The sequence below is a fragment of the Tamandua tetradactyla genome, chromosome 10, assembly GCF_023851605.1.
Source record: "Tamandua tetradactyla isolate mTamTet1 chromosome 10, mTamTet1.pri, whole genome shotgun sequence".
NCBI classification, from domain to species: Eukaryota; Metazoa; Chordata; class Mammalia; order Pilosa; family Myrmecophagidae; genus Tamandua; species Tamandua tetradactyla.
This window is the reverse complement of record NC_135336.1, coordinates 82,211,623-82,239,044: the sequence shown is the minus strand read 5'-3', so window position 1 is coordinate 82,239,044 and position 27,422 is coordinate 82,211,623. Positions and strand designations below refer to the sequence as shown.

At 36.8% G+C, this 27,422-nt stretch overlaps 1 long non-coding RNA gene and 1 pseudogene across 1 annotated transcript in view; both read right to left on the bottom strand.

Moving 5' to 3' along the window:
• Window positions 1–978: 978 nt before the first annotated feature.
• Window positions 979–27,422, bottom strand: part of LOC143648013 (uncharacterized) — a 228,611-nt gene continuing 202,167 nt past the window's right edge. Inside the window, exon 3 of the long non-coding RNA XR_013158313.1 lies at window positions 979–1,129. This is a non-coding gene — a long non-coding RNA (uncharacterized LOC143648013). The remainder of the gene's footprint in view (window positions 1,130–27,422) is intronic.
• On the bottom strand, window positions 1,753–1,921 carry LOC143649016 (U2 spliceosomal RNA; annotated as a pseudogene).

Below are 27,422 nucleotides of genomic sequence, written 5' to 3'. Positions count from 1 at the left end.
TAAATTTTATATAAAATTTATAAAATTTTATGTATTTTTATAAACATAAATTTATAACATAAATTTATAACATAAATTCTAACATAACCCCCCTTTGTAAAAGCTGATCCATTTTTGGCCTATTGCTTTTTGACAGTATTAGCAAACCAAAACAATGCTATTGTAAATAACTTTGCTGACTATTCCAAATGTAATTTTCTTAATTGTGTAAAGCTGATATGTAAGAACACTCATGGGTTGTGAAGTAAATCACATATCTATTTTGATAAACTCTCTTCTTTAATAGATAAGTTAATAGTTAGAATTCCCTGCCAGACAGTTATATCATTCTAATATAGGGAGGATTTGTTATTGCCTATTTAATTTGTACCCCAAATTTATCATTTCTTCATGTGTATGTTCGTTCAGAGCTTCAGAATGGTAATAAATAGTATAATTCATAATGGATATTTTGCTTATTTTTAACTTTAATGGAAATGTTTATCACATTTCACCCTTATTTAATGTTTAATGTTGTATTTTAATTAACATACATTTGGCAAACTTATGAGAGGAAGGTGTTTTCTATTCCAAGTTCATAAATAGTTTTTGTCTGTGCATTAAATTTCAGTGATTGACTATTTTATAATCTACTGAAATTATCATGTGGGTCTCTGAAGTTCACTGATCAATTGACATAAAAAATTATTAGAGTTTGCATTGTTGGACATCCTTGAATTATATGATTGATTTTATAGACCAAATGTATTCTTATTTTAATACATTTTCATTTTTAAACATTGTACAAAGAATTTTCTGATTATTATAATTTAATAATGAGATAATGGTGGGTTTAAGGAATAATATTGCAAACAGATTGCTAGCATCTTTTATTTATTTTCCCCAGTGGCAATATCTTTCAATATAATATATTCCATAGTATATACTGAATTTATAGTACAATAACTGTATTGACATTGTTACAATAAAACAATCTCCTTCATATTTATGCAGTTTTATTTGGTGTTATATATGTATATTTCATTTCATGCAAGTTTATCACAGTCTTATACCTTGAATTGAGGTACATTTGGAAGCTCTACCATCTCTTCAACCTTGGTTCTGAGGGGGAATCCCAATCCAATTTTCTCTAAAAACAAACAAAAATCCTATTTTTATATACAAATATGTTATCGGTTTCTAACACCTCTTTAATAAGCTTAAGCTGATGAGTTGTCACACATTCTCTTTTAAATCCACAGCCTGGCACCAGAGTCATTCTACATATATGAATAAGAAATAAATATTTGTAGTAGCAATCCACAGAGATTTGGGACACCCACTTTAACAGAAAAAGCTAATACATACATTTATATTCCTTAATTTTATTAACAATTTGAGATAGATAATATCCGTATCATTTCTTTAATTTTTTTTATTTTTTACATTTTCTATGCACTATAGAGGAATTTATCATATTTGAATGTTATACAATATACTGTCATATTTTGTTGATCAAGATTAAAATATTTTTATCTCAAGTGGATATGTTACTATCTGTACTATTTCATTTATTGAGTTTTCTTCAGATGTACCAGAAACATGCCCATATATTATAAGACAAAATAATTATTACCTATATTACCTTCTCTCTCTATAAGGAGGAAAGGTTTTTCCTTCAATAACAGACTATTGCTTCTTGCTCTTTTTTTTTTTTAATCTTGCATAATATATTTTTTTCTGATTTTTTTGTACATTTATTATTCCCCCGAGGGGGGGAGCACCGTTCCCGGAAGTGCTGCAATACCAGGTCGATGCGTGGAGTGGGCGGAGCAAGCCCCTATTCCATCTCCCAATTGTCCTTGGAGAGAGGACGTATCAGATATTAAACTGAGAAGAACAGATGCTACAGTTGATCTTAGCCAAAAGGACGAGAAGCGATAATTCTGCATAATGTTTTAGTAAGCTCAGATATTTTTCTTCAAGGAAATGTTTTTATGCACTTCCTTGACAATGGTCACTCTACACAATGGTGATGTTAATAAACAGTCTCAATTTATAGGATAAATTCAAAATTTCCCCAATCTGTTAAGATTTTTACGAACAATATACTAGTATATGGAACCTGTCCAAAGAGTCAGGCGCTTTAAATCCATATACACTTTAACCAAGTGTTTGCTGGTTAACATGTGTTTTTTTGTTTTGTTTTGTTTTTCTTTTTTTAACGTATGTTTTTTAAAAAGTTACTCTATCCTTTCTTTGATTAAGAGTGGTTCCTAGTATAAGCCAAGGAGTTAAATGGGAGCTGAATTTAATACAATGAAATATTGGTATAGAAACACAGCTAGATTTCCTTTACAAGAATTCTTTCCTCTTTGTTCTTTTTAAATGAATTCTGAATTTTGTTTGTGTTGCCTTTTTGCTTATCTGATTCATGGATAAATATAGTTTATCTTAAATACTGTTGTTAATTCACTTTCACTTGCTGAGTATTTCAAGGTAGATCTTTAATGCAATGTTGGACAATAAGAGGTGGAGTCTTCTGGGAAAGATACCTTTCCTCCTAATTGACTCCTAAGAATAAATATCATTGATTTTGCTGAATAGTGCTATTTCTGATCATGAGGACTGTGGCTTTGAAAGCCCTCTAAAAAGAATGAGAGAAGGCAGGCTAAATGTGTATTAATACTTCTGTGGTCTAAATTCCTAGACTGGAAAACAATACCCATATCTATAGCTATATCTGTGCTGTACCATCTTGAAATCTTATAATAAATTATGCATAAATATTAATCAATTATGCATATTGGTTTAAATAAGTCAACAAATTGATATAAAGTTGACTGAATTTCATTTATCTTTATATATTGAATATTTTTTTTTCTTTTTATCCAAAGTGAGCTGTTGGAGCCATTGTTGAGGAACAGTGCTGCCACCTTACTATTTTAAGAAGCTGTAGCCTATGCCAGGGAATTGGACAGAGTCTGGTCACCATCCCAGTATTCTCAGATAAAAGAAAACTGATGATGGAGACTTCCCCCTAGTGGCTGGGGAGAACACTTATAAAGGTGAAGCTTCTAATTCATCAGTCCTGGAGAACAAAACTGTTTTCCATAGTGGCTGTGCCATTATACATTCCCACTAACAGTGCAAAGGTGTCCCAATTTCTCCAAAATCTATCCAACATTTTTAGTTTCCTTTTTGTTTAATAGCCATATATTGCATTTTTATCTATATAATTTCGTTATTTTTATTGTTATGTTTTTGTTTCCTGAATATCTAAGATTTTAGAGTTTTTACATATGGTACAAGGTAATTGCTGATTTCTATTTGCAGACATTTTCAAAGTTAATTTTATTTTAATCTATTATAAAATATAGCATATATCCTTCATTAAATGCATACTACAAAATAAATAATATAGTAAAGAACAGCCATATCTTTATTCTGTTGGCAGCAATTAACCTGGACCATCCCTGCTTGTTCCCAGTCTCATCCTAGATGCTTTCCTGAATCCCATCACTTGTTGATGAATCAAATGTGATTTATATGACCTTGTGTCAACAATTTTGACTTCAGAATCACATTTGTTCTTTTAGATCCTTCTAAAAAATGTATTAGATTTTCTTTCTTTTGTATACTCCCCACAGATTCCATTAAGGTCTCTGACCCTGCCTACCAAATGGGCCTCAGAAAATGGGATGCCTATCGGGGGCAATTAGGAAGTCTAGAAAACAAGGGAAGGCATATGAACATTTTTTTTCACATAAATGTTTCACATTATTGTATTCAGCTTTAATTAAAGTAAAAGATTGCATTTTTTCCTGGCATTTGTATCTTTCTTTTTATTTTTAAAATACTTTTATTTACACACATACAATCCATCCTAGGTGTACAATCAGTAGTTCCTGGCATAATTACAGTTATACAGTCACCACCATAATCTATATGAGAACATTTCCATTTCTTCTACAAAGAAAGAAAAGGAGATAAAAAATGAAAGAAAAAGAAACAGCCAACAAGAATCCTACACCCTTAACTTATATCCCATGTTACTGACACTTAACTTTGGTACATTGTGTTTGTTACAATTACAGTATTACCATCAACTATAGACACTAGTTTGCATTAATTGTATTTTTCAATACACAATCCCATTTCTAACAACTTGCAATAGTGACATTCTACTGTCTTCCCTCATGTAAAAATTTTCTTACATTTAATCACCATTATTGTCCATTCTAGGATTTGCTATGTTCTACATTCCAAAGTTTGATCCTGGATATTTCCTTCTTGTATCACAGCTGCCCCTAGCCTTCCTCTTTCAACCATACTCTCATTTAGCTTTGCCTATTATACTTAAAATATTGTGTAACCACCACATAGTATCGTGCCATTTATCTTTGGATCTTCACCATCAGTCCTGTTGAACATTCTGTATTCCTTCATCATAAAGTGCCCAAACTCTACCATCTCTCTATTTCCTGGTAACCTGTGTTCTCAAATTTAACCCTTAGCATTTGTTCATTCTTATTAGCTCGTATTAGTGAGATCATACACTATTTGTCCTTTGTTTCTGGCTTATTTCAGTCAACATAATGTCCTTGAGGTTCATCCACATTGTTGCATGCCTCATGACTTTATTCTGTCTTAAGGCTGTGTAATATTTTATTATATGTATATGCAACACTTTGCCATTCATCTGCTGATGGACATTTGGGCTGCTCCCATCTCTTGGCAAGTGTGAATAATGCCACTATAAACTTTGGTATGCAGATGTCTTTTCATGTCCCTTTCTTCAGTTCCTCTGAATATATACCTAGTAATGGAATTGCTGGATCATATAGTAACTCCATACTTAGCTTCCCATAGAAATGCTGAACTGCCTTCCAAAGCGGTTGCACAATTCTACATATAATTGACAATGGCCATTCTAGTAGGTGGGAGATGATATCTGATTGTGGTTTTTAATTTGCATTTCCCTAATCTAGTGAAGTTGAGCATCTTCCAAATATTTTCTCGCTTTGAGGAGGCTGCCTTTCTATTTTCCTCACGAAGTCCACTAATGTGGAAAAGCATTCAATTTTGAGGACATTCCACTTATCTATTTCTTCTTTCATTGCTTCTACTTTGGATGTAATATCTAGGACACTGTGCTGGTTTGAAAGGAAGTATGCCCCCTAAGAAAAGCCATGTTTTAATATAAATCCCATTTCATAAAGGTAGAATAATCTCTATTCAATACTGTATGTTTGAAACTGTAATGAGATCATCTCCCTGGTTGACGTGATTTAGTCAAGAGTGGTTGTTAAACTGGATTAAGGGACAACATGTCTCCACCCATTTGGGTGGGTCTTGATTTGTTTATTGGAGTCCTATAAAAGAGGAAATATTTTGGAGAATGAGGAGAGAGCAGAGAATGTTGCAGCACCACGAAGCAGAGAGTCCACCAGCCAGCAACCTTTGGAGATGAAGAAGGAAAATGCCTCTCAGGGAGCTTCATGAAACCAGAAGTCAAGAGAGAAAACTAGCAGATGATGCCATATTCGCCATGTGCCCTTCCAGCTGAGAGAGAAACCCTGACCATGTTCACCATGAGCCTTTCCAGATGAGAGAGAAACCCTGAACTTCTCGGCCTTCTTGAACCAAGGTATCTTTCCCGGGATGCCTTTGATTGGACATTTCTATAGACTTGTTTTAATTGGACATTTTCTCAGCCTTAGATCTGTAAACTAGCAACTCATTAAAGTCTCCCTTTTAAAAAGCCACTCCGTTTCTGGTATATTGCATTCCAGCAGCTAGCAAACTAGAACAGACACCATTGCTATCACAAGATTCTTAAGATATTTCCCTACATTTTCTTCTAAAATGTTTATGGTCTTAGTTCTAATGTTTAGGCCTTTGATCCATTTTGAGTTAATTTTGTATGAGTTGTGAGATAGGGGTCTGCTTTCTTTGTTTAAATTATGGGTATTCAGTTCTCGGAGAACTGTTGAAAAGGCTGATCATTCCTAGTTGAGTAGACTTGATGGCCTTATCAAAAATCAATTGGTACAGTGCCTGCCCATTAAAAAAAATGAATCGGCTGCAGATGTGAAGGTTCATCTCTGAACAGTCTATTTGATTCCACTGGTCAGTACATCTGTGTTTATAACTGTACCATGCTGTTGTCAACTGCAACTTTGTAATATGCTTTAAAGTTAGGTAATGTGAGACTTCCCACTTCATTTTTCTTTCTCAAGATGCTTTTAGCTATACAGGGTTCCCTGCCCTTCCAAATAAATTTGATTAATATTTTTCTATTTACATAAAGTAAGTTTTTTGGATTTTAATTGGAATTGCATTGAATTCATAAAGCAATTTGGGTAGAATTGACATCTTAACTATATTTAGTCTTCCAGTCCATGAATATGGTATGTTCCTCCATTTATTTAACTCTTCCTTGATTTCTTTTAACACTGTTGTTTCTGTGTGTGTATGGGTTCTTAATGTACTTGGTTAAATTTATTCCTGTATATTTGATTCTTTTGGTTGCTTTTGTAAATGAATTTTTTTTCTTGATTTTCTCCTCAGATTGCTCATTGTTGGTGTGTAGAAACACAACTGATTTTTGCATGTTGATCTTGTATCCTACCACTTTGCAGTACTTGTTTATTGGCTGCAGTAGCTTTACTATAGATTTTTCAGGTTTTTCTACATATAGGATCATATCATCTGCAAACAGTGAAACTGTACTTTTTCCTTTCCAATTTGGATATTTTTTATTTCTTTTTTATTGCCAAATTGCTCTAGCTAGTACTTCCAGTAGAATATTGAATAACGATGGTGACAGTGGGCATCCTTGCCTTGTTCCTGATCTTGGAGGGAAAGTTTTCAATCTTTCCCCCTGAGTATGATGTTAGCTGTGGGTTTTCCGTACATTCTATTTATCATGTTGCAGAAGTTACCTTTTATTCTCATCCTTTGAAGTGTTTTCATCAAGAAAGAATGTTGAACTTTGTCTAATGCATTTTCTGCTTCAATTGAGATGATCATGTGGTTTTTCCTCTTTAATTTATTGACTTGGTATATCACATTAATTGATTTTCTTGTGTTGGACCATTATTGCAAACCTGGCATAAAACTGACTTGGTCATGGTGCATACTTCTTTTAATGGACTACTAGATTTGATTTTTTTTTTTGATGCTAAGAATGCAACAGACTTTACAAAGAAGAATTAAATAGGGACTGGCTTTGGGATTTATGCAATAAAATGTTTACTCACTCAATGTAAATAAGTAATTTCAACTTGGAATGAAACGTTAAATATGGCAGAATTTTATATATAAATGTAGCACACTTCTGTATTTGGTTTAACTCTCAATGGGTCATCTTAAAACTTAATAAATCTCTACTTTAATATTCTGATCAGAGTAGAGTTTTTCTGGTATGTATAATGTTGAAGTCTCCCCCCGTATATCGCCTAAGAATAACAGTTTGTCAGAAAGAATCCTTTGCTTTTCCTTTGTGTATGCCTCTAATGCTCATGATGATCCATGTAGTCATTCGTTCTTATGAGACTCCGGAAATGGGAGCCAGCTCTGGAGGAAGGCCTAAAGAAGGTTTATCTTATTATAATATAATATAGTATATATATTGTATCATTTATCCTATTATAGTATATAGTATCATATTATAAGTTTGTTACCTTAATTATAATTATTTGTAAAGACTCTGTAACTTGAGAGTGACTCTACTAGTATGCCTCTGAGAAAGTTTCCATCCCGATAAGCGCTTAAACCCAGGCAATGTATCTCATTTTAGACTTAAAGTTGGTATACATGCATATGATTCTTTAAACTGGGGGCAGAAAAGATCACATGATAAGGGGGCAGAGGATAAAGTAGGAAATAAATTAGGTGGTATATGCCAATAGACCAATGAATTTTAAAAAATGGCAATTCTTTTTCTCAGTTTTAGGGTGCATTAAATTGGATTTTCTGTTACTTTCATTTAAAATATCTTAACTGATAAAATTCCTGAACAAATTATTCCAGAACTGAATTTAAAACAAACTTTTAAATCTGTAGAAAGTGCTAACAGTTTTAATCAATGAAATAATTATAAATACTAAGTGCGGAGATAAAGTAAGTTTCATAGACGTAAGATAAAAATGTTCTCCAAAACACATTCTTAAGACCTCTAACACTTGGTGTACAGCTTTGATCTAGAGAATGCTTTTGTCTCTGTATTTCCTAATGGAGATAATCAAAAGTATTGTTTCAGCTGTCAGGGTCACTAATACACTGTCATTGTTCTAATTCTGGGTTATATCAACTATCATAACCACTATCATAATTTATCTGCATAGAACTTGATCATTTCTCCATTGCCTATGAACCCATGCTGTTCCATCATACCAATCACATCATACTGTTAAGATCTTGTGAGACACATGCATACCAGAGAGTAGGAAATATATCCCACAAAAATCCAGGGACTGACAAGTTCAGTAAAATTCCTAGGAGTACAGAAATATGGAGCATATCAAGACATCCTTCCTAAGGTAAAGAAAAAGTTAATGCATCTGGATCTTCTTAAAAAAGAAACACTATCAGTAGAATTCTTTGGATTTGGGAGGCAACATATACTTGCTTTGGGCAGGCTAATCTACACCATTTAGTGGCAAATCCAAAAGGTTTGCCAATTTTAAGTGGTGCCTATAACAAAGAAAAGCCCCAGTTTGCCATGCAAACCACTCTTCCATGGGGTCTCTATGACCTAATGGATACAATGGTGATCAAACTCTGTGGCACACAGAAACATTATATGAATTCTTTTTACAGGTCCTCATGATAAAATGCAATGCAGCCATTTCGACTTGAGGGAAAAGATATGCCATCCTCTGCAGATGACTATATTCTTTGGCACAAAATGCTTCTAGATTGCTATTTGGCCCAAGTAGAGACTTAAACATGTCCTACAAAGTTACCCGAGTTCTGAATCACAAACTGTGTGTTTCCTGATCACTCAGTAGAGTTGATGTATGCAACAGCAGGAGCAGTCTCTCACCACATGGCAATGGTTTATATAAAATTGGACTCAAGTAAATGTGGAAGAAAGATGTAAGTTGCATGAGCAAGAAACTTAGATTCCCATGATTTTCACTCCTGTTGTATTATCCTCTCTCCCTGAACCCACAACTATGGCTTCTGGGGGTGTGCTCTATTACCAGATGACTAAGAAAGCAAAAATTTAGTTCTGATTTTCAGGGAGTTGGTTATACTGTACATATTATTCTGGAGTTGCCTGAATGTGGATGATGTTGCTCTTGAGACTCATTTAGGCATTTCCCTGAGGAAACATAATTTCATTGGGAAGAAGCAGTAGACATGAGATGCATTTTGACTAAAAGAGAGATATCCAGAAATAAACATCTACAGTGAATAAATATTATGGCTAATCAGTTGGGCAGGTAATTAGAGTCTTGGAAAGATTATAAATATAAAATGGGTGACCAGAGCTCAATGGATAAGCTTTTCAAACAGACCTTTTTGCACGGGCAAAGAGGTAACATATATGCACACACTGGGAAGGCTCAATGAAGAACAATATCTGCAGAGGATGATGTTAGCTATCAAGTGAACTGAGTTAACTGTTCTGTGGATGTCAGTCAGGGTCTTTCCTCAGTCACATGTATCTTTATGCAATGGGCTCGTAAACAAAGTGCCCATGGTGAAAGTGGATTAGAGAATGGATTAGTTCAATTACAGAGGAACAATGTAATTATGTGCAAATTGCTTAAACTCTCATAATCTCAGATTCCTCCTCAGTAAAATGGGTATAATAATCTTATATCTGTCCTTGGATTATTGAAAAGATTTAATGAACTAAAAAACACAAATACTCAAAAATTAGGAGCACTCAAATGTAGGCTAGACTACTTTTACTAATTTATTCCATATCCACTCAAGTATCAAGGGGCATTTTCATAAGTGATATGAAATATTGTGAATTTCCTATTAAAATAGTAAAAATAAATGAAGATTACATTAAAAAGTCAAATGCAGAACACTCTCTACCCAAGGAATGGTGTGAACTTTTTTATTTAATCACTCGTTCATTCATTCTATTCCATTATTCATTCATTTTACTATCATCCAGAAACTAGATAAAGAAGTTTGCAAAAGCAGACAAGACAAAACTCTGCTGAAGCTTATCTTCTAGAGAAAACTAGAGAATTATAGAAAACACAGGAACTAAATAATTAAAATTTTTGGCAGGTAATCTGTGGCTGTCTCTAATCACAACCCACAGAAATTGTATGAAAATACTGAATGATGTGACCAGATAGGAATGAATTGATACTACAAAGACCTTTTAAATGCTATGAAAACAAAAACATAATGTGAACGTTTTTTCTTTATTATTTTTTTTTGTTTTTAAATGTGCCTTTGCTTTTTCTGTTGTTGTTGTCTTCCATATCCAAAAGTTACCATTCATTGTGCAACTTTTGATTGTTAGGAAGGGATAGATACATTAACTTGTCTTTTACATTAGGAGGGATATTTTGGCATGCTCCATATTTCTGAACCCCCAGAAATTTTACTAAATTTATTAGTCCCTGGATTTTTGTGGGTTTTATTTCCTACCCGCTGGCATGTAGGCATCTCATGAAATGCAAACAGGATTATCTCACTATCATGATATAAAGAGGTGATGGACCACCATGGTTTTCATTGACAATGGAGAGATGATGAAGCTTTTGTATATCACTTGTGCTCTGCTGATGTGATAAGGCTCTGGTTTAAATCTCCCTTAATAACAGTGATAAGAGGGTTTAAATTTAGGGCATCTGTCATATAACTGAATCCTGCTGGTGAAATCCTGCCCATCATCTCTTTTTATACATAATGTTTTACAGTAAGACAGCATGCCCATTCATTTACACAGTTTCCATAATCGCTTTCCTGCTTCAACGACAGAACTGAGTAGTACAATAGAGACCATATGGCTCACAGAATCTAAAATATTTACCATCTAGTCCTTTACAGAAATGTTTTCTGACCCGTTGGGTTAGAGCAGTAATTTCTGGAAAGTCAGAGGGTAACCAAAGGGGCTTGGAAGAAAAAAACCAACCTATAGTGAAGCTACATTTATATCTTATCTAACAAAATGATGCAATAATATTCTCAATTAGAATAAGATATTTTATATTAATGTTTGCAGGATATGGTTTCTAAATGAACTGGCTCATAGGCCATGAATTTTCCCCATTCCACTAATACTCTCTGATGTACAGGGATCAGACCAGTGACATAGCAGGGGTCACTCTAAAATCATTAAGTAATCCAAAATGATAATAATACCACGCATTTCTCCTGAATTTCTGCTATAACTGTTGGTAAATGGAAAGGTATTTTTCCCTACAGAATTACTACCATATGATGTCTGTCATTCTGACTTTTAGATGTAGTTACTCAGTGGGTTTTACTTTGCATTTGATTTAAAGTGTAGAGAGAAATAGGAATATTAATTATAATGTGTGCATAGCCAATTTACAATTTCTTGTAGTCAGTAACTTTCTGTTATATGATATGTGAAATATATAGATGTTTCTATTTAAATAGTAAAGTATTGTGTTTAAATTTTATATTGATTATTATGACATAAAATTTGTTAATGAGAATAATGTATCATATTGAAATTAAACATCAGGTAAGGGAACATATCTTCTCAGTAAACTTCTAAATTAAAGTAAAAGATGAGGTTTAAACTTTGGCTAGGTAGAAGACAAAATGGTGTTTCAGTCTAGTGATTCCAAAAATATTATAAACTCTTACAAAGGTTAATTCAAGCCTCAGAAATATTTTTTAGCAATTACTATACTGTGACTTGTGTTTATAAGTGTGGAAGTTTTATGGGTGAATAAAGTAGAGTAAATCCCTGCTTAATCACTCAGGAAGTCATTTTAAAATGAGGTTTGCTAAAGTCCATAAATTTCTAAAATTTCTTCTAGCATTCAAACTATGGAAAATTCATTAAAGTTTCAAGACAATTCACTGAGAAAATGTGCCTATTCTGAGATCTGTTCTGTTCTAAGTACCCACTTATGTCATTTCTAAAATTCATTGCAGAAATTTCCTAGAGTTGCTGGTGAATAAATATTGTCTTATTATTACTGTCTCTCACACTTATCTAAGGAGAATTTTTATAAATCAGGCAACTTTGCCTATTTTTAAATATCATAAACAGTTTTTCTTTTTTGGCTAGTTGTAGCAAAGTAAAATGTATCTGAAAGAGGTACATTTTCCCCCAAATCACAAAAATCGCTTATATTTTTGAACACTAAAACATTTTAGAACGAAGAATATCCAGTAAAATGGAGTGTCTTATGAATCAAATGAAGGAAAATGTATTTTATTTTGTAATGGGGGTATGGCATTTTTAAAAATTACATAGAATAGAGCCATTGTGAAAATGTCCCTTATCTAGCTCAGTTTGAAACTACATAAATTGAAAAAAATGCATTTAGTTTTAAATACATTTTGTGTAGTCTAATATGGATTGATATATTTGTACACATGTATTTCTTTAAGTTCTAATGTAACAGATGCTATAGAAATGCAAAATTCAGTATATTTGCATGGGAGTTGTGAAATTGCGAACTTTCTATATATCTCGTTAGAATTTAAAAAATAATATGAACAAGTATCTTCCATATTTATTTCCACTGTGCTGCAGCATAGTACTCTGTCTTACTATTAGCTGTAACTTCAGTGAGGTACTCACATAGTTTGGCCAAACTGCTTTAGATTTTATATCTCCAAAATAGAGGTAATAAAACTTATAGACTTGCTGTAGGATTAAGAAAATAGTATTTGTTAAGCATGCTAGATAACTCCAGGAGCATAGTTTACATCCAATAATGATAACAATTATTATTCTGGCTTTTACAAAATCTATCTTTTTTTTTTTTTTTTTTAATTCTCTGTCATCCTCCCCTTTAGAGATTGAGCTTACATTTCCATTTCTTGATGTGCCCTGATAGAATGAGAGAACGTTAGCTGACACGAGCTCCTGTCAATAGAAGGAAGAACCTAACGTTTTGCAGTCCTGGGGAGAAGAGTTCAGACACACCTGAATGAGTCAGGGGTTTACAAACAGCATTTTTCATCAGAGCCAGCTTCTAACATTCTGACGGACTGAGTATCTAGAGCCAACTGTGAGGGTAGGTCTTTGATGAAGATAAAAACATTAATGAAATCAGCAGTGATCCCTTCATGGAGAGAACTAAAACATGTTCTCTGAGAGTCCATTCTATTAATTGGTCAATGCTTCTTATAAAGTACCATAAAACCGTTTAAATTGTGCTAATAGTATTTTTAAGAGCTCTCATATTTTAGTGCAGTCCTTTGACATGATGTGAATTTTGAGAATTATTTTAAAATAATTCATTCAAATGATGATGAAGAAAGTAGAAGTATAGGTGAATCAAAATTGGTCACATGATGATAAGTTGAAGGTGGGTGACTAGTACAAAAGTATTCCTCATACTGTTAAAAAAGTTTAATATATGTATGAAATTTTCCTTGTTAAAATAATTAAACAAAAATGTAGAGATGAGGTGATGTGTTTTCTGGGCCTTATTAAATACTGGGTCAGAAACTACATCCGATACTTAGGCAAGTGGTCCTCAAAATTTAGTGTATATCTCACAATCACCTTTAGAGCTTTTAAGCACAGTCTGCCAGGCCCCACTCTTAAAGTTTCAGATTCATTGAAGATGTCTGAATATTTGCATTTCTAACAGTTCCCTTTGCTGTTGATGCTTTCCTTTCAGAACCACTTTAAAAACCATTGGTTTATGCCATAAGTCAATTTTCACCTTTTCTACCTGTCACTTATGGCCATTTTACCCAAAACAAAATAGATTATATGATTCAAGGTAAAATTATAAGCTAATTCCTGTCATCTGTCATGCTCAAAGAAGCTGGGAATCTATATTTGCAAAAGCAGAAAGCTTACTTAGTGTTCTCCTTTTAAGTTACTGCCTATTTGATAACATTTTCAGCTGTTTGTCATATAAGCTATTTTCTGTTACTGTAATCACTGATTTATAGTTATTATTGTGACATTTAAAAATTTACCTATCAGTGAACATAATTTTGTTATGTAGGAAAAATGTAACCGGTGCTCTTCTGGCAGTAGTGCCAGCTAAGCCCTGTTCTAGGTTCTATTGTCTCTTCACTAAAAGAATTTAGAGACAAGAGAGCCAGTAGGAATAGGTAATAAAGTTTATTAAAGAAAGAGAGAAAAAGTACACATTAAAGGATTACATGGGCATGTTTGAGAGAGAAGTACACACTGAATGGATTGGGTTTAGCTTGTTTCCTATGAAGTTTTGGTGGCAGCAGGTTTCCATCACGACCTTTGAGCATCAGGTGCCTTCCTTGTGCAAGGTCCCATAATGAACTTTGGACACCATGTTTCTTCTCTATTCTAGGAGGAGATAGTTATCAGAATTTTGGTTTGCCATCATGTACCCAAAATTTCTGTTTGAGAACATGTTTAACAATTTTTATAACTCCATGCTTTCTGTCATCAACTAGGATTTTGCTTTGGGCCCATGATTTCACAAGCTTTTATCATTTGGGGATGTTTCAGTGGTTCTGGGAATCTTGGAGCTTTGGGGGAAATTTTTGGCCCTGAAGTTTGCAGGTGAAGTGCGCAGCTCTGCATTAACTTTTCTGAAGCTTAATAGAAAACCAGGGACCAGAACTTTGATACCCTAGTGTATCTTGCCTCAGAAAGAATTCCATTCCCACATTAGGCAGATATTAAGTATGCTGTTGACATGTCTCAGAAAGGCAACAAATTTGGCCAATTGTTTTGAAGAAGAAAAGCATGATTTTAGCTATATCACAAATCTTGAGTATTTAAGGTTAGATATAGAAAAATAGCATTTTCAGATTATGCATTTGCCACTTGAATTCATAATCTTAGATTTAATTCACTCCTATTCTGGAAACAAGTAGACAGCCAGAGTAATATTTCATTTAACAAATCAAATTCCAAAATGTGTAAAAATAACTATACACCATGACCAAGTAGTAAAACATCTGAACAGACACATCATGTGAAGCAAGTTGGTATAACAATACATAGTGGGAATAAAGGTTCAACGCACAACAGAAACAGAAGCATATCATAAAGAATCCAGAGAGGGAAAATAATCTCTTTGTTACTCAGCACAGAGTCCAAAATATCAGGGGAAGAAGTCCCATCTTAGCCAAGTTCCCAGGGTGACTGAAAGTTTTAGGGGATTGTGGTAGTTAGATTCAGTTGTCAACTTGGCCAGGTGAAAGCACCTAGTTCTTTTGCTGTGGACATGAGCCAATGGTAGGTGAATCTCATCTGTTGCTAATTACATCCGCAGTCGGCTAGGAGGCGTGTCTGCTGCAATGAGTGACGTTTAACTTAATTGGCTTGTGCTTAAATGAGAGAACGCAATGTAGCACAGTCTAGCAGCTTGGCATTCCTCACCTCAGCACTTGCAGCTCAGCCCGGGCCCTTGGAGGTGGAGAAAGAAATCACCCCGGGGAAAGTTGTTGGAACCCAGGGGCCTGGAGAGAAGACCAGCAGAGACCATCCTGTGCCTTCCACGTAAGAAAAGAGCCTCAGTGGAAAGTTAGCTGCCTTTCCTCTGAAGAACCAACAAAATAAATCCCCTTTTATTAAAAGCCAATCCGTCTCTGGTGTGTTGCATTCCGGCAGCTAGCAACTAGAACAGAGTTGGTACCAGGAGTGGGGTGCTGCTGCGGTTTGCAAATGCCAGATCTGTTGGAACTGTGTTTTGGATGGCTAAGGGGAAGACTTTGGAGGAACTGTGAAGAGATTGATAGAGAAGTCCTGGAGGGCTTGAAGAGACTGTTGGTGTAAATGAAACCACTGCCAATTTTGACAAAGGAGGACACAAAAGGGAGAGATTGGAGTTTGCAGAGTGAGAACCATGGAAGTTCGGGTCTGAAGCCAAGAAACCTCAGCCAGGAGAGTGGACCCACCTGTATGTGTGGAGAGGGTGAGTTTACCCTGAAGGGCGAGGATGAGTCTCCCCTCTCATTGCAGTGGAATAGTTGTGCAGCCTCGGGCCTTGGAAAAGGCATAGCACGCTCCTTGGGGGACTGGGAGAGCCTGGCTGCCACCATGTGGAGGGGTTGAGCGTGCGCCCCAGAAATGGCAGAGAGCCCAGGGGTGGCCCTGATGCCTGGAGAGAGTGGAGCCCAGAGGTGGTCTCCTCGATGTTCCCCGAGGTTGATTTGGAAAGAGGCCGGCCACTGCATAGGCCCTTGGAAGGGGTGGGACTACCGCTTTCTACAGCTGAAGGATAAATGACTTTCAGACTTGGAAATCCAATGGTGTTTGCCTGCAGATCTTCCTTCCAATTTCTCCCTATGGAAATGAAAATCTGTATCCTTTGACTATCCTCCTTTGCATATTGGCACCGGACTTATTTTGAGATTCACAGGTCCACAGCCAGAAGAGAATATTTTGCACCTGTTTAAGGTGATGTGAGTAGCTGCCAAGTTGACAAGGGGTGGACATGTGGTAGTTAGATTCAGTTGTCAACTTGGCCAGGTGAAAGCACCTAGTTCTTTTGCTGTGGACATGAGCCAATGGTAGGTGAATCTCATCTGTTGCTAATTACATCCGCAGTCGGCTAGGAGGCGTGTCTGCTGCAATGAGTGACGTTTAACTTAATTGACTTGTGCTTAAATGAGAGAACGCAATGTAGCACAGTCTAGCAGCTTGGCATTCCTCACCTCAGCACTTGCAGCTCAGCCCGGGCCCTTGGAGGTGGAGAAAGAAATCACCCCGGGGAAAGTTGTTGGAACCCAGGGGCCTGGAGAGAAGACCAGCAGAGACCATCCTGTGCCTTCCACGTAAGAAAAGAGCCTCAGTGGAAAGTTAGCTGCCTTTCCTCTGAAGAACCAACAAAATAAATCCCCTTTTATTAAAAGCCAATCCGTCTCTGGTGTGTTGCATTCCGGCAGCTAGCAACTAGAACAGAGTTGGTACCAGGAGTGGGGTGCTGCTGCGGTTTGCAAATGCCAGATCTGTTGGAACTGTGTTTTGGATGGCTAAGGGGAAGACTTTGGAGGAACTGTGAAGAGATTGATAGAGAAGTCCTGGAGGGCTTGAAGAGACTGTTGGTGTAAATGAAACCACTGCCAATTTTGACAAAGGAGGACACAAAAGGGAGAGATTGGAGTTTGCAGAGTGAGAACCATGGAAGTTCGGGTCTGAAGCCAAGAAACCTCAGCCAGGAGAGTGGACCCACCTGTATGTGTGGAGAGGGTGAGTTTACCCTGAAGGGCGAGGATGAGTCTCCCCTCTCATTGCAGTGGAATAGTTGTGCAGCCTCGGGCCTTGGAAAAGGCATAGCACGCTCCTTGGGGGACTGGGAGAGCCTGGCTGCCACCATGTGGAGGGGTTGAGCGTGCGCCCCAGAAATGGCAGAGAGCCCAGGGGTGGCCCTGATGCCTGGAGAGAGTGGAGCCCAGAGGTGGTCTCCTCGATGTTCCCCGAGGTTGATTTGGAAAGAGGCCGGCCACTGCATAGGCCCTTGGAAGGGGTGGGACTACCGCTTTCTACAGCTGAAGGATAAATGACTTTCAGACTTGGAAATCCAATGGTGTTTGCCTGCAGATCTTCCTTCCAATTTCTCCCTATGGAAATGAAAATCTGTATCCTTTGACTATCCTCCTTTGCATATTGGCACCGGACTTATTTTGAGATTCACAGGTCCACAGCCAGAAGAGAATATTTTGCACCTGTTTAAGGTGATGTGAGTAGCTGCCAAGTTGACAAGGGGTGGACATGTGGTAGTTAGATTCAGTTGTCAACTTGGCCAGGTGAAAGCACCTAGTTCTTTTGCTGTGGACATGAGCCAATGGTAGGTGAATCTCATCTGTTGCTAATTACATCCGCAGTCGGCTAGGAGGCGTGTCTGCTGCAATGAGTGACGTTTAACTTAATTGACTTGTGCTTAAATGAGAGAACGCAATGTAGCACAGTCTAGCAGCTTGGCATTCCTCACCTCAGCACTTGCAGCTCAGCCCGGGCCCTTGGAGGTGGAGAAAGAAATCACCCCGGGGAAAGTTGTTGGAACCCAGGGGCCTGGAGAGAAGACCAGCAGAGACCATCCTGTGCCTTCCATGTAAGAAAAGAGCCTCAGTGGAAAGTTAGCTGCCTTTCCTCTGAAGAACCAACAAAATAAATCCCCTTTTATTAAAAGCCAATCCGTCTCTGGTGTGTTGCATTCCGGCAGCTAGCAAACTAGAACAGGGATGGAATATGGCAGCTTTGCATGTCTTATCACTAAATGGAGAAGAAAGACAGATCTATACTGTATGAGTATTGTTTTTATGCACATTGTAGGAAGGGATCTAATACTAAGAATTCCTGCCTTAATTAGCAGCTGGGCTGCTTTTCCTGGTTTCCTGATTTAAGACCTGGCTACCTTTTCATTAGATTCAACATCTCTCTCAGATTGCAAAATGGCACACAATAGAAAAGGAGGTGTTTTGGTTTACTAGCACTACCAGAAGGCAATATACCAGAAATGGGTAGGCTTTTACACTGGGATTTATTAACTTACAAATTTACAGTTCTTAGACCATGAAAATGTCCAACTCAAGGCATCAACAGAACAATACCTGGACTCTGAAAATAGGCTGCTGGCATCCAGGACACCCCTTCTTCTTTTGTCCCAGGCATATGTAAAACTTCACTGGAAACTGTCTCCCTAAAGTGCTTACATTTTATGACACCAGGCTCACGCCTGTTGGAATATCTGTTCCTGGCAGTGAAGGAGTAGGGTCCTTCCAGTCTTTCAGTACTATACAAACACGTGTGTGTAGACCATCTCTGGTGCCTTGGCTGTGGCTTGAGACCCTATGGCCATGGGAGACTGACACCCACTAGTCAAGTTGACCTTGCTCTGTCTCTTTCCTATGTGAGTAAATGTTGCTCCATCCAGTGCTGATAGCTGGAAAATATGCTTGCCCTAGCTGAGTTTAGCAATTTACTTTTCTTTTTTTTTTTTTTTTTTTTTTTTTTTTAAAGGAAAGACAGAGAGAAGGAAGGAAGGATAGAAGGAAGGAAGGAAGGAAGAAAGGGAAACATCTTTTTAAACATTTTCTTGTTTTATTGTATTCTGTTTCTCTGTTTTTGTTACATGGGCTGGGGCCGGGAATCGAACCGAGGTCCTCCGGCATAGCAGGCAAGCACTTTGCCCGCTGAGCCACCGCGGCCCGCCCAGCAATTTACTTTTCATACTTAATTCCCAGGACATTAACCAGACCTTCTCAGATTGGCTTACGGAAATAAGATAGCAGAATAGCATCAAGAATACCCCATGGCTCAGTGAATAAGTGACTTCCTCCCCCCAAAAGTTTGATATTCCAGAAGATCAGCTAAGAAAAGCATCAAGAAGACCCTCATGTTAAGACCTTGCATGTTAATATCAAATCTGATAACTGATGCTGGATCAATAATAGCTGCTTGAGACAACACAGAATAGGATATTTGCCCATGCTTTCCTCATGAAAATCCTATATCATTGCTGATCTGACAAGAATAAATCATGGGGGCATTACTTAGTTTTTGACAAGTACTCCCTTCCCTTTACATATAAAAACCCTAAAACTCACATCCCCACTTTGAACTAGTTTTATGAAGATTCCTCCAGTTCCTTGCAAAATGTGCTTGCAATAAATTACCTTCACTTTGAGAGACATATTTCTCCTTAGTAGTGTTGGGTCATGTAGCCCTTTTATAAAAGTGCTGTGCTTGTGGCAACAATTTGGTGACTCCATTGTGACCCCTAGATTTGAATGGGGACCGGAACAAGAGGAGGCTCTGTGATATGTCCAGGCTGCTTGCAAGCTGCTCTGCCACTTGGGCAATATATCCCAGAGATCCAACGGTGCTGAAAGTGTCAGTGGCAAAAAGGAATGCTGTCTTGTGACTTTGCCAGACCCGTATAGGAGAATCACAATGCAGACACGGGATTTTGAAGCAAAGCTTTACCATCTGCTGCAGATAACCACTTTCCGTTTGAGAAACAACTTTTATCTCACTACTGGACCTTAGTAGATAAACACTTAACCATGGGCTGCCAAGTTACCATGAGACTTGAGTTGCCTATCATGATATTTGTGTCCTGTATGAATACTCACCAGAGGGTGACTTCAGCACAGGGATATTTTAATAATAAAGTGGATAAGGTAACCCATCTTATGGATACAAGTTATCCTCTTTCCTCAGTCTCTCTGACCACTGCCCAATGGGTTCATGAACACAGTGGGCATGGTGGTAGTGACAGAGGTTATGCATGAGCTCAGCAACCTGGACTTCCATTCACCAAGCCCAGCCTGGCTATGGCCACTGCTGAGTGCCCAATCTTTCAGCACCTGAAAGCCACACTTAGTCCCTATTATGGCACCATTACCCGAGATGATCAGCCGGCTACATGGTGGCAGGTTGATTATATTGGACCACTTCCATCATGGAAGGACCAGTGATTTGTTCTTACAGGAATAGATACATACTTTGGATACAGGATTGCCTTCCCTGCATGCAATGTTTCCACAAAAACTACCATCTGTGGACTTATGGAATGTGTTATCTACCATTGTGGTAAATAAGACTGTAACTACACAATGAAGGTAAAGAAAAATCTTCCTGGAATACAGAATATCCTCTAGGGCAACTCTTAGTACTACAATGACTTGTGATTAAAGTCAATGGAAAACTGCAACAACCCAATCCAGGCAGGACTACCAATAGCCCAGAAACTTCAGGAATGAAGGTATGAGTCACACCATTTGGCAAAGAACCGCGGCCAGCTGAAGTGTTTTCTGAGGGTAAAGGATAGAAGAAGAAGGTCGTGATAAATATGAAATATGACCAAGTGACCAATTACAGAAAAAAGGCCAGTGATTGTATAAATATTTCTTCCCTGTTTTGTTATGAGTATGCTTGCATTTGTACATAAGCAAATACTGTGTTTTCCTCTTATCAGTTGACATAAGTTGTGTTGTTCATGTTATAGTATTTAAATTATAGAATATGAAATTTAAGAGTGAATTGTACCTAAGTGTTGCACCCTATTCTGGAGAGATGCAGTGCATTTCTGGTTGTATGCAGGACAGTTGAGTATTGTTAGGCAAAACATATGTTTGCCATTGTGTTCTATTTGTAAATTAAGCGTGTTTCAAGGTGATGTATACAGCTACCAAACTGACAAGGGTTAGACTGTGATGGTGAGGTTCTGGTGTCAACTTGACCAAGTGATGATGCCCATTTGTCTGGTCAGGCAAGCACTGGCCTGGCCATGTTTGCAAGGATATTTTGTGGCTGCTTGATAAATCAGAAGGTTGGTGTATTAAATCATCCATTAGTTGATTTGCATCTGTGGCTGATTATATCTGCTGTCAACTAATTTGTAAGGTGTGTCTCTTACAAATGAGATAAGTTAATCATTTGAAGACTTTTAAGGTAGAAGAGAGAATTTTTCACTGCTTCTTCAGCCAGCATGCTTCTACTATGGAATCTGTTCAGACCCTTCATGTGAAGTGTCAGTTTCACAGCCTGCCTTATGGATTTTGAACTCTTTCATTCCCATGGTCGCATGAGACACCTTTTTATACATCTTATTTACAGATATCTCCTGTTGGTTCTGTTTTTCTAGAGAACCCAGACTAACACTACTTTCATTCCTGGAGTAAATTCCACTTGGTCATTCAGTCATGTAGCCAAGAAAAGACATGTTCAAACTTAATCCAATTTCCTATGGATATGTCCCCTTTGTAAGTATGACCTTTGAAGATGTTATTATTAGTTAGATTGTGAAATCATTTTTAATAGAATCTTCAAAGATCCTGTTTAGGTCAGTCCAAGTTGCATTGGGGTGGGCCTTAATCCATATGACTGTCATATTATAAGCAAAGGAAATGGTTAGTAGAATCCACTTCTGTGTAACCTGAATGCATATGGGGATTGTAAAATTGTAACTTACATTGACTGATAAATAACTAACCCAGTGTTTTCCCCATGGTGGGTGCTCATTGTTATGCTATTTTAGTGAAAGAAAAGGGATACATGGATCAGTGACTATATGACATAGTCCCTGACCCTGAGGGTTATTTATGCCTCTTAGAATGTTATTCCTTCTGAAGTTACACAAATAGTCTGAAATTTATTGCAATGATCACTAGAAACCCATCAAAATAAATCACTAGCATATAAGTATGGAGAAAGGAAAACAAGAACACTTTATGGAGTGTGATCACAGGTGGAGGCAGACTTTTCATGTTCAGATTGAGGCTTTTGCATATGATTTATTTTGTTTTTGTTTTTTAGACCACAGGGCATCTTTCTATAAGCTATTTAAAACTGCACAGATTGGTAACGTTCGAATCAGCAGGTGGGTTTTAATCTATAGTGTACATCCATACCATGCTAGCCTGTTGATATATTTTACTTGAATAGACATTATATCTGTAAACACAGAAATAATTAAATGCTTGTGTGTGAAAACTTTTACTTAACTTGCCCACAAAGATTGCCAGTATAGCAATTACAATTAGAAGCATAGATTTCTGTGAGTTCAACTAACCCAAATATTTAGACTGGTGAATGTATGAAATACTGTAGGTAAAGCAACTTCATTTGGGGAATATTTTGGTGTAAATGTAAAACACAGCAGATTTGTCTATGTCTTCCTTTCTTCAAACACTAAATAATACATGGAAGTACATCCTGTGAGATCTTGATGGTTTTGTTTTCGTACTGAAGACTGGTTGACCATATACATATATATATAGTGAAGACTGGTTGATGGTAAATAGTTAACTATATGACTATATATATGTATGTAAACAGAAATAATATTACCTTTTCTCATCTTCCCTGAGTTCTCCAACATTATTTGCTTAAGAACTGTTAAAAATAAGTTCTCCTCATAGAGATGATGGACCACAATGGAAGAAGTTCATTCTTCCTTCCATGTATGGTTTTGATGGCAGTCCACTTTAGGATGGTGGCATAATATCTCCAGATAGACTATGGCCCCATTCAACTCTGCCTTTCCTCTCAGGTAAGGAAACCCTCTCTTCTCTCCTCAAAGTATCTTTCTTTCCTCTGTGATCCTTTCCATTCAGCGATCAGCAAGCTGCCTTTCATTCTTGCCACCTTCTCAAAACTTTCCTCCACATTCTTGTCCTAACTGGAAACTGCTCATTCAATGAACAGGCTGCTTTTCTGCATAGCTCATATTTTCATTCATTTCTTGTATTCAGTGGTCTGGTGTTGCGGACATACACTCTATCCTTTTTCCAAAAATCCACTTAGATCAACACCCACCATCTCTTCAAAGTGAAATAAAATGATGATAATAATAAAAGTCCATCATTTTCAGATTCACCATTCTCTCCATAATGCTGTCATCTTTTCTCTCTTGATGGGAAAACCCACATTAATTGAATAATTTCCTCCCCATTAAAATATAAGGCAACAGCTCATGCTTGCTGAAAGTATTGAATAATTCTGAATAAATGAGAAAAGAAGGAAATCCTGTTATTTTAAACCTTTAGAAAGAGAACGGTTTTGATCTTTTGATGAAAGAGTGCAGTGGTTTGAAGCCTCATGTGCTCCAGGAAAACACGTTCTTAAATTTAATCCATTCCTGTGAGTAAGTAGGACTTATGATAAGGTTATTACAGTTAAGGTGTGACACTCCTTATTCAGGACAGATTTTAATCCTCTTACTGGAGTCCTTAATAAACAGAAAAATGAAAGAGAGAGAGAGAGGAAGGGAGAGAGAGAGGGAGGGAGAGAGGTGCATTCTACAGAAGCAAGAGGCTAGAGTCCACAAAACCTGGAAAACAAGGGAGAGACCAGCAGACATTGCTACGTGTCATTTGAGAGAGAAGCCAAGGGTCACCGGCAGCAGGTCTTCAGAAATAAAGCATCACCTTGATAATGGCTTGATTTGGACATTTTTTCAGGCTCCACTTCAGCTAAACCATTTCATGATAATTTGCTTAAAGAATTCAGGAAACTAAAACAGGGCGGAATAGGCATTGTCTAACTTGGCAGGTAAGTGTTTGCATATATTAGTATACAGACTAAAAAGTTATACTTTAAATAAGAATAATTATATTCTTTAATTATGCAAATTAAACAAAGAAACATAAAACCATTTCAGGCTTGAGAAATGTAGAAACTGATGATTGAAGCTAAGGGCTGGTAATGAACTGTAAGAAAAAAACAAACAAGTAGGCAGTAGTTGTTACACTCCTGAATCTGTTGTTTCATGGATTTAAGACAGGCCACCTCCTCTGCTTTTAAATACAAAATACAAACATACATAATAAATAGATACAGATTAATATAATTGGATTAAGAACAATTAGTTCAATTCAAGAATTACTATTACAAGACTGTGATGAAATAAAAATAATTTAAGAACTATGTTTGTATTTTGGTACTATTTAGTTTTTAAAAGGATTTAAAGGGAGACACTGATAGAAATAAGGGAAAGAGCAACCACGCATTTTAAAACATGCTATGATCTATATGAAAAACAAAACTGTGCTCATGTGTAGGATTATTCATCCATACTGTAGCTTGGCAGTTCTCATGCTTGCTGTGGTGTAAAGTCTAAAATTAAGACACCACATCATCTCCTGCTTTGACATCTGGTGAAATTGTGAGGGTCTCACCTGGCCTAACAGCAAGTTCCTTTCCTTATTCTGCTCCAGTGCATAAAATCTCCTTGGCAAACAACCCTCCTTACCAAAAAGACCAGACACAGGTCCTATTTACCCTAAGTAGTGAGTTTCATTCATGCCAGGCCAAGGAATTACTCAAAGGGCCAATTGCATGTTCCTGTGGGAACCAGTGGGAGCCACACCCACTTGGCCCTGTAAAGTTTGCCTCGCACAGCACCTGGTTGTCCATTCTATCCCTGAGTGCACCCAACGGGGGCCTGCATGACATGCAGGGTCCTCCTTTCCTGGGCTTTGGATATTTATGACTAAAAACTGCCATCAATGGCATCTGTGCAGAGTCAAGTGTCATATGTTCAGCCATCCCCATAACCTTAGGGTGGGAACCTCTCCCTCACCAAAGGGTGAATGAGAAGCAATTGAAACACTTGCTCTTGTATCAGAAACATTGGAGAGGGAAAGGTGGGCAGTGGTATTGTTCATAAAATCTAACATTCACAATCAGAGATTTTGATTTAATAGTTTCAGATGGGCTTAGATATTTGCATTTTTATAATGAACTTAGGTTATTTTAAGGCACTCCAAAGCTCAAGCCTTTATATTGGGGGGCACTCTAGCATGCTGGTATGAGCAACTTGGTGGAATCTCTTTTACAGATAGAAACCTATTAAGCTGGTCAAAACTCCAGCTTGACAGGGAAGATCTGGGTGAGGCTGAAGGTGAGAAGCAAACTCCTCTTCTCCCTCAGCCCCTATTCCATGGCTCAGGGTGTCTTTTTGAGGGAGGTTCCAAGAAAGCCTCAAAGGCTGGCAATACCTGACTATTGCTAAAGGACTTTACTTTCTTTGAACTGTTAAAGAAAAGCAAAAAAAAAAAAAAAATACCAGTATATAAAAGTTTAATAAAAATGTGGTAAATAGACAGCTATAAGGAGTTTGAGGTTTGGATGCCATTAAATGATACAGCTAAATAACAAAGAAATGTGAAGTCAAAGAAAACAAAGTATTTTTTGTTGGTATCTTTCAGATTCTGATACTCTTATCCAGAAAGACTGAAACTTTCCCTGGACTGAAACCCAGTTTGACAGCTCACAGGCATTTCCTACCTATTAACTTCACAAGAGCTCTGGCAAAAATATAATTATATCCACTTATTGTTGAGGAAACTGGGATTCAGAATCCTTCCTAAGGTCATCCCAATATGATGCAAAACTGCTTTTTTCATAAAAGCATGCTGCTTTCCCTTGTATATAATCCAGCTGAAACCACTTACTACCTTTTAGAGATAGTTGTTGCACTATCTTAGATTTTGAACAAAATATGAATATACTTATTCAGTGTAAGATGCATACACATATGAGCAATGAAATTCTCCTTTTTAAAGAGAAAGTTCCCTCTGTCTCCCTTCATTTTCATTATTTCAACATTCTTCTTTGGAACCAAAATAGAATGGATTCGAGATATGCCATCATTAGTTTTGCGTTATTGATTACTATCTCCCTGGGGCACAGTTATCGACACTATGAAATGGTAGGATGTAAAGTGCAGGAGGAGAAGCTCTGGATTTACAGTCACTCAAATTAGTGAACAAAATAAAGATACTGTGATTCTAAAGGAAAAAAATAGACAAAGGATAATTTGAAGTGACTCTTACATGTAGAGGGAATTTTACAACCTCAAAATGGCTTTAATCTTTTCAGAAAATATGCACAGTTTTTACCCAAAAACTGTATTTGTGATTTCACGAATATTTCACAGTATTTGTGATTTCACAAAGAAGGAAAATACTGTTTTACGAAAAAGGAATATGAACATGTAGATTAAATAACTTGCTCTAGGACACAAAACGTTGGTAAGTTTCAGACTCAGAAATAGAAATAATTTTGCTGGCTCCTGCAGAATTCTTTCTCTTACCTCACAAAAATGACACTACTTTCCCACATATACACCTGTTAAAAATAGATTACAGGAGGGCAGTCCACAGTGGCTCAGCAGGCAGAGTTCTCACCTGCCATGCTGGAGACCTGGGTTTAATTCCCTGTTCCTATCCATGAAAAAAAAAAATAGATTACAGGAGAATCAAATCACACACTTAAAGAAGAGTAATAAACCATATCCAATTAAACAAATCAAATTAGCTTGAATCATACATTTCTAGGTGTTATGACCTTGATGCGTTTAATGACTCATAAGTCATTTTAAATGACTTTGTACCAATTTAAAGAGGAAAAGTATTAAATATAATGAATTATCTAAGAATAAAATTATATGAAGCATTTATGGATAAAAACACTTGCGTATTTTCATTTTAAGTAACTGTGAAGATATTTGAGATCATCTGAAGAATACTAGAAAGGCAGTGTTAAATCTTAATGTACATCCAAATCTTTACTTAGGAACCAACTAAGTAAAGATCTCTTGTATCATATGATACAAGAGAAGTAATTATTTCATTATTTTGGATTCTGTCATGTAATCTGGAAAGAAATAAAACTCAATAAATTCATTATTTATACCATTGAGATTACTCTTTGATGAACATGTGTCTTCATATCAACCTCTCAGTTTCATAAAAGGTAATTTCTGGTAGCTAACTGTAGGCTCTATCTTTAACAGATTAGTCAAAACCCTGAATGCTAAAATTGATCAGTGTTAGAGTGTGGCAAA